This window comes from Pyrus communis, chromosome 15 (assembly GCF_041283825.1).
Source record: "Pyrus communis isolate YQ-2024b chromosome 15, ASM4128382v1, whole genome shotgun sequence".
NCBI lineage: Eukaryota > Viridiplantae > Streptophyta > Magnoliopsida > Rosales > Rosaceae > Pyrus > Pyrus communis.
The window spans coordinates 10,267,626-10,276,867 of NC_142579.1; positions in this window are offsets into that span (position 1 = coordinate 10,267,626).

The following is a 9,242-nucleotide window of genomic DNA, read 5'->3' on the forward strand; positions in this document are numbered from 1 at the left end:
GGTGGATAGCACCGAAAGACTCTGAGGAATCCAATCCCGGCCCAGTAAAGCTCCATATGTGGAAGTACTATCCACAACGAAGAAAACTAACATGATCTGCTTGGAACCCAAGTCAACCTCCTAGGGCAATATCCCATGGGTTTTAGTGATGACTCCAGAGAAACTGGAAACTGTTAAGTCCGTGGGGATGAAGTCATTCTCATTTCTACATACCCGCTTCATCTGCTTGAAAGGCAACACATTGACTGCGCCTCGTCCATTAATCAAAACCCTCTTGAAGGGCACTCCCTCCAAATGAGCAGTTACATAAATGGGCTTGAGATGGTTAGCTAGGGTCAAACTCAGACGACTGAAGACCATCATGTCTGTGTACACTCTTTCCGACTCTCTCTTTGTGGGCTTGGGCACATATATTCTGCTCGACTCCTCTTCTCCCACATCTTCAACACTAACATGTGCCATCATATATTTTGTTGCTAAGTAGTCATCCTCCATTATGGCAGGTTGATCATGTTCAACACAAAACATGGCGGATAAAACATATGTCATGTTTACGTGGAAGTTGCTAGGTCCAGATAAGTCTTTCCTGCCCCCAATATGGTTCATGAACTTATCTAACCAGGCATGTGCTTCTTCTTGCAACATCAGCTCGGGCACCCTTTCTTCCCGGCTTATGCCAAAGTTTGGCATATGTCCTAGAACCTCGCAGAGAGTATCAACCAATAATGGTGCAGGCAATGCTTCTTAGGAAAGATAGTTCCTAAGCATATTGGTTTTGGGCTCCATCTTAGGGTTGGCATCATCACCATATCCTCTTGAGCTCTCCTCAAGATTCTGTATTTCCTAGGATGGGGGTTATGCGGCACATTGTCTCCTTCCCATTCAGTCTTCCTATTAGCCATTTCCACCTCCTTCTTGGTTTTCCAATGAAGTTGATTTCTTCCCCCATCGGGTACATTCTCAAACTTTACATTCCCAAAGGTTTTTGAGGCAGTGGCGACCATTAATGAGTTCATGTGGGCTTTATGTTGCCCTTGGACTATCCTAATCATGCAAGCTCTCATTTCTTTAATGGGTCTTCCATCATTTCCGACCACATACCATTTCCGCCCGAGTCGGGCATGATTCTTCTTTGTGACTGGATTCACGGTCATTCCCTTAACTCTTACATCTCCACCGGCATAGCTTGGTTGAGGTGGCATCACATCCACCCATCTTGGCACCTTAGCCTTTCTATCCTCTACCTTTTGAGAAGCTTCGTATAAACACTTCTGATAAACCCTTTGGTTGGGAGTCTTCTCCCAACCTTTAGAAAACATTCCTAGAGGTCTCTTTCTGAGTTTCCCGCATGACATTCCTACGAGCTTCCTACTTTTCTTTCTCTTTTCTCTTGATCAACTCCTGATCAATAATGGCTCCTGACACTAGAACTTTCACCTCACACTCACATTGGCATCTATTGCACAATACCACTCCCTTGATTATGGTCGCATTGGGTTTCTTAAGCAACTTGATGGCTCCTTCAGTTGGCCTATCAAATTGCCTTTATTCTGCTTTCACCTCCCAGGTAGCTTTTCATTTCCCCTTTTCAGCCCACGTCAGGTTGATCGTATTTATTGGGACTTCTGGGATAGGTTCAGTGTCAATCATCATGTTAGTCTACGGTTTCTCCAGCAACAATTTTCCCTTTACTATAAGGCCTTGTATTCAGTCCCTGAACTGGACATAGTTGGTTATGGAGTGATTGAAAGTGTAATGTAACTTGCAATACTTTTTCCCTCTCAATTCTTCAGGCTTGGGCATCTTTTTGGTGCTGTCGGGCACGATAACCCTTGCCTGAACCAATTCTTCATAGATTACTGCTGCCTTGGTTAGATCGAAAGAATAGCTTTGATACTTAAGGGGTTTCATTGATACAAATGCACCGTCATTCATGACCATTTCTGGTCTTTAACTAGCTGTACTAGCCCCTTTATACTTAACAGTTTGAAGGGGGTAGTCATCTCCACCGCACATACATTCATTTTTTCTCCTTCATGGCCATTACTCTGTTCTGGCCCTCATTCAAACTCTACTTGGTGAATGGCAGCTTTGCTTTTGTATAAAGGAGGCACCTTAGATGAGTGTTTTACTTGCTGCTTCTCCAGCAACAACTTTTCATGCTTGGTGGCCGCAATTACTAACTCATGCAGCTCATTGAACTGCACGTCATAAAACTTCTTCCTCAAAGGCAATCTCAACGCCTTCTGAGCGATGGATATGAGCTATGCATGATTTATAGGGAACTGGCACGTCATCCTAGTTCTTTTGAACCTCATCATGAAGTCTTTTGTAGACTCATTCTCGTATTGATTCACCTCTACAAGGTCATTGATAGACATCTCAGGCTTGACCCTGTAAAACTGCCTCATGGAATGCCATCTCTATTTGCCCCCAGTTGGCAATAAAATTAAGGGGTAACAAAGAATACCACTGAGATGCTAAACCCACCAAGGAGTTCCCAAACAATCTCAACTTATAGTTGGGATTGTCTTCAAATGCCACACAGTGATTAGAGAACTTGAAAATATGATCTCTGGAAGACATATTGCCATCTTCTCTGCTGAATGTTGGGAATGCGGGCATCTTGAAGTTGACTGGAAGAGGGTTCTGCTCATCAACGTACTCAAGATAAGGCTTCTGATAAGTAATCCTAGACAGCAGGCGAGCTTGTGGCTAAGCATTCCAGGCCACCATCCTCCTCAATTCAGCTAACTCATCCCTGAGCTATATTATCAAGAAGAGTATGAGGAAGTTCCCATTTCGGGCTACGATCATTGCCCGATAGCGTCTCTTTTCTTGGCTCGGGCTTTCTCCACCTGGCATCCCCTCCCTTACTAGCCAATGATGGGGGCTTATAAGGAAGAAGCTTGTCTGGCTTAGTAAGCGCGCCTTTTCCACTAGATTCCCCGATCAACTGGGTATCCTATACTTCATTCTTTCTTGCCCGCTCTGCCCCTACTATTAAGTGGAAATAATAAAGGGTCGGGCAACTCTGCTTCTAGGATTTCCTCCAACACTAGTCCACTGGTGCCAAATTCTTCGTTGTTTTTATCTTTACCATTCTTCTCCTCAAGCAAAGGAAAGAATAGAATAACTGGTTCTTTTTCCGGGCTGGCTTCCTTCGTTACTCCCCTGGCATAACCATTTTTGGAGTAGAATACTCCAAATCTAATATTCTCTGCAAACTCCCTGTCAAAGAATAAAGTCTGCTGAATTCTTCCCTGGTTTCCAGGGAAATCTTCTCCATACTCCTCAACATTTGCACCATGGTGGCTTGCAAGTCCTTATTGGTGACCATTCCCCCCGACTTCTCAGATCAGGTCGAGCTTCTTAAAACAGATAGTCTTTGTAAGAGGGAAACGTTCTCTGTGTAGTCTACCATGTTTCATTTTTGTAGAAACTGGGGTAGCTTGTACTCTGTGTTCCACCTGAAGGTTTTCTCCTTCCTTATTCTTCTTGGCATACAAGACTAATATGGTCCCACCAGGCGTGTAGTCGAGCTCTTACTTGCTGATGTACTACAAGAAGAGGATAGAGTTAGTTTTAAAATGTGCCTTTGTAGGGCCTTAGGTGTAAGCCTTGAGGCTCACAATCAAAACTAACTGAGTGCTAGGCATGCTACTGCTATCTCAATATAACAGATGTAAAACAATATGTGTTTTAGTCGATTACTTGCGCCCCAAGTTACTCGGACTTCTTGTTATCAAATGATTGTCGTGGATAGGTTAACTCCACATTAAGTTTGTTTTCTTGCCTTGTGACTAAGGACTTTTAATTCATAGTCTTGTATGTTCGAGTGAGGGGAGTCTAGATCCTTTGAAGTCATCTACTCAATTCTTGATTGGTTTTAAATGGAGGCATATTCACTTAGGTGACCAGATTCAGGCACAAATGAGACTCTTAAAGTAGGAAAAAAGATGGATATGACTTGAATACATGTTGGATAATACATTAAGCAGTAGATCTATTAACTTATTAAACAAACAAAGAGCTTTGAGCAAGATTTCACCTTGTCATGCAAGGTTTAACTTCTTGCAATCACTTCTTTTTTTAGTTTACAGGGTTTATATACTAAGAAGTGATGGATATTAAACAAGTTTACATGAGGAAATTGATACTACATCACTAGGGGTGATAACAGAGCTTCTAAACTAGACAAAAGATGGCTTTTGTGGGGAATAATCCTGAAAATGATTGAGATCCGGGCTAATTACAACTTTTAGATGCAAATCTAGCTTGACAGCAGAGTTTGTATGTTTGTTTGTTTGATTGGTTAAGTGTCCTTATCTCTGGGCCCTGTCTTATCTTTTATAAGCATTTCTGTCTTGGCTGTTTCAGGCCTTGCCCGAAAGCACTTCAGTGAGTCATCATCTTTTTACATGTTCTGCCATTTAGAAAGTGCTAGTGCTTTCGGGCTGAGAGTAGGTTGATTTTCATCGGTTGTCACTTTTCTTGTAAGCACATAGCCTTTGCATTAATGAGGAGCCATCATATTGTCTTGAGATGGATGGATAGGCTTGGTGTTGGGCCTTGGGTAAGTCTTCTCATGTTAGTTCTTTTGGCCTTTCCTTCCCTTAAGTCCAAAGTTTAAATATTAACCCAAACAAGACCCACATGCGTTGGCGGCTTCACTTCTATTGGAGAGATGTTACAAATAGATGGTAAAAGTAACATTACTCTTAAGAAAATTAAGTAAATCCACACCGTCCGGCCATATCAAATTAAACAATCACTACTAATTCGAATAAATTACTAAATCTAGACTATCCATCCATGTTAAATTAGGAAAATAAGTGCTCATCAATATGAAATTATAAAGGGTAAATTACACTTTACCACCTCAAGTTTAGGGTAAATTTCAATTTCTTACAACATCTTTAAAACATTTTAATTTCATACCTCAAGTACTATTTTATTTCAATATAATACATATATTACATTTTTCATTCATCGATCAGTTAAAAGCTGATGTGGCTACCACATTTGTGTCATGTGACTGCCAAATGTGTGCCACGTGGCAAAAAAAATAATTTTTAATTTTTTTTCCTTTTAAAAAAACTTGAATCTTCTCAAAAAAAAAAAAAAGCAGAACCCACCCCCACCTTCCCCCGCAACCCCTCCCCACCCCTCTTCTCCCTTCCGAGCCTCCCATACCTCTCACCCCCACCTCCCCCACAACCCCTCCCCACCCCTATTCTCCTTCCCGAGCCTCCCAACCACCTCCCTTTCCTCCATTCTCTTCATCCCCGATTTTGACTTCTCCCCCAAACCCTCATTCAATTTCAAAAACGTTAGGCAGATTGCAAATCCCAATGGCGGGATTGTAGGCCCTTGGAGGTCGTTGGCAACCCAGTCGACGGCCATGATGTCATCACAGATGGGGAAGACCGATTCTTTCACCACGCTCATGTGCCCTGGGTACACAGTATAAACGCTAAGGTCGTCTTTGGAGCAGTAGCAGCTGTGGAGGAGGTGGGTGAAGGCGAAGGGGGAGGATCGGGTGCGAAGGATTTGGGAGTTGGTGAGGTGGAGTGTGAGGTTGAGGGAGGTGAGGAAAGGGAGGTGGTTAGGAGGCTTGGGATGGAGAAGAAGGGTGGGGAGGGGTTGCGGGGGAGGTGAGGGTAGGTTCTGCGTTTTTCATTTCTTTTTATTTATTTTATTTATTTATTTTTTTGTTGAGAAGGTTCAGGTTTAAAAAAAATTAAAAAAAATTTTTTTTTGCCACGTGGCACACATTTGGCAACCACATGGCACAAAAGTAGCAGCCATGTCAGCTCTTAACGGATCAATGGATGGAAAATGTAACGGATGTATTATATTGAAATAAAATAGTACTTGAGGTACGAAATTGAAATGTTTTAAAGATGTTGTAAGAAATTGAAATCGACCCCAAACTTGATGTGGTAAAGTGTAATTTACCTAATTATAAATCTTGATTAATCAATCCTTAAACTATGCTAATGCGAATTAAATCTTGATCAATCAATGCTAAATTATGCTAATACCCTTTGTCCCCGTTGCAAAAGTTAAATCAATTTTCCAGTGGTGCCATGCCAATCGAACTCTCATAGCAATGCAATTGCAACGGACTAATTGTTTGGACACAAAGAGAGAGAAAGAGAGAGAGGTTAGTGTACCCATTGGCCTTTCTTCTTCTCAATTGGGCGGTTCCCGACGGCGAGGCGATACTCATCCATAAGCTAGTTGGTTTTTTTGCCTCCCGATCATTTTTTGATTTTGAACACCAAAGGCCTCTTGGACCCTACCGATTTCGGATGCCCAATCAACTCTTTGCATCCGCTCGCGTACTACTAACCACTTCCAGCCACCCTGTTCGACATCAAACCATTCTTGTACCTCCGGTTCCTTTGCGTAAAGAAATACCACTTTTTCGCTCCGTCCCGCTCCAAACTTGCACCGTAAATAATTTAACATAATTAAATAGACAAGAGATCCTTAAAACATTAAGAAATGAGAAAGAAACGTAAGAAATATATAAATTAATTAATCAGTTAAAACAACTTAATTACAAGAAATCGCTTACAAATACATAGAAATGAAGAAATCTATACAACCCCAAATTTTAATTTCCAAATTAGATTTTGACAAAAAATTGAGGGAAATTTTACCAGGGAGATCCCAAGGTTCGTAATGGTAAAGTTCGATTATGGCAATCATCGAGAAAGAAGTCAACGTCGACTGGCATTTTCGACAGAGATAGTGGTTCACAAGTTCCTCGTCCATTGGATTGAACCTGTAGCCTGGAGGTAGCAGTAAATCGGTGGGGTCGACATTCCGGCAAATGGTGTCAGGGTAATAGGTCTTTCTCTAGTTGTATTTGTAAATTAAATCGCATGGTTTTGGCGGTTTAGAGCAAGTCCACCGTATGTGATAACCTGGTGGACTGGCATCCATTTCAATCTAATTGCCCTAGCTCATTGCTCCAGTCCATGCGGACGATAGGGCTGAGGGAGGGCCTTTAAATCGCAGGCCCAAGCGCCTAAGGCCGGATGATGTAAGGCTGACGTCAGCCACGTTTTTAAAAAAATTGCATCAGGCGCGTGTCACATACGTGTGTGCGAGGGCACGTCACCAGCAGCTCTTCAGTCGGTAGGGCTCGCGGTCCAGAGGTTTGAAATGTTACTGTTTCCTTGGGCGCGTGGCACCTTCTCGTCCGTTGGGTTGTAATTTCTTATTTATTGAATAGAGTACTTCATGTTGTTTCCAATTTATTGAATTTAGTACTTTATTTAAACTGAGAGTATATTTATTTAATTTGGTACTTTATTTAAACTAAGAGAATCTTTATTCAAATGACATAAAATTACAAACACACCAAATGAAAAAAAAATAAAAACTCACTAAATGAACTTAAAAAACACACCAAATAAAATTAAATAAACACACCAAATAAACACAAACACACTAAATGAACTTAAGTTTCTTAAGCTTGTTTCAATTCCCACTGATGCTTTATCAAGTTAATTTGCCAGGCATTGTGAATGTATGAGTCCTGAAGTGAAGTATATCATTGAATGAGCTTTTCATTGTAACGTCCATACCTTTGTAATGGCTCGTGTTGCACGAGTTCTTCGGTGACGTCATGAGCACAATATATTTGTGTTCTAGAATTGTTCATCGTGTCTGGCTGATATTCATCAACGGCATCATAATCATACTCATCTTCCACAATCATGTTCTGAAGAATGATGCATGTCATCATGATGGATCAAAGCGACTCTAAATCAAACATTCTAACAGTACCCCTAACAATCGCCCAACGAGCTTGGACGATACCAAAACAACACTCCACATCCTTCCTACACCCCTCTTGACAGCTTGCAAAGTGTTTTTCCTTTTCACTTCACGGATGTGGCACTGTTTTGACAAACGATGTCCACCTTAGGTAAATGCCAACTGCTAGGTAGCATGGTCCGTGGAACTTATGTCCATTGCCCAATACATGACTCTTGGTCTTTGAAATTTGATAAGTCTCATTTTATTTTAGTGGCACCTTAGTAGTTAGTAGGTTGCACTATAAGGCCTATTTAGATGGTAATTCAGCGCCTGTTTATTTTTATTTTTTTAATTTTTATTTTTTTAAGGGGAACAACTGGTGGCAAGCCACGGTTATCCACCTCTTCTAGAGGCTGGGAAGACTCACAAAGGCAATTCAGCGCCTGTTTAGATGGCAATATAAGGTATGGATGCCTTAAGTGTTTAGTTGATGTATGTGTTGACCCTAAAAACTACCAAGCTTATGTGGCGTGCATGTCAAGTAACTAATAAGCTAACTACGTCCTTCGGCTGTGTGTGGGGCGTACCAACTCATCAGCTGAGTTTGGCCAATGAGTAAAATATGTTGATGTGGCATCTGGCGTACTGTTGACTTCTTGATCATGGGACTGTGGCCGAGGAAGGAACACGTTTTGGCCTTTGGGTTCTAATGCATGAAGACAAGGCTGCTAATCTCTTCAAAGTTCACAACTTGTCGGCACTAGGTTTGGTCTTGGTAATTATATTCATGAGAGTATAAGTATGTCGAACTGGCACCAAAATGTACGGACACAAATACTCAAAAGAGATAAATATCTTGATTGTAAAAGTGGTTCGGTAGTCAGAATGCCGAACTCTAAAATGTACTTGTGAATATCTAATCATAAAATAAAACTCGGTTACCAATGTGCCGAGTCTAGTAACCTGGTAACACCTCACTTTGTCGAAAAGGCTGATAAGATGACTTCTACCAACAAGGACTGGGAAATCCTTATCGATCGAGACTTGGATAATAACCAGTCGATCTCAAAGCAGCGTTGTTTATCCAAACTGAAGGTGCTCATCGGTCAGCTAATTATACGACTCCAGTAATGTTTATCCAAACTGAAGATGTGTTGGCGGGAAGAAAAAGGGAAAGGAAAAAATCTCAAGGTTATTGAGAAGCATTGCGCAGGGCAATTTGTGTGTTGATTTGAAGGGGCCTTAAATGATGTGTTCCATTCTCTATTTATAGCAGCGAACCCCCCTCATGGCCAAACTAGAAATGTACTCGGATTAGAACTCCTCAATTCAATCTGATCAGGTTTCAGCCAATCCTAACCTCTATAGCACTTTGAACCAAGCTCCTTAATGAGCCAAATTCATCCCCTAATTCTAAGCATCTTCAGCTTTAAGACTCCTTGTTGCACTAGGGTTCGACTACC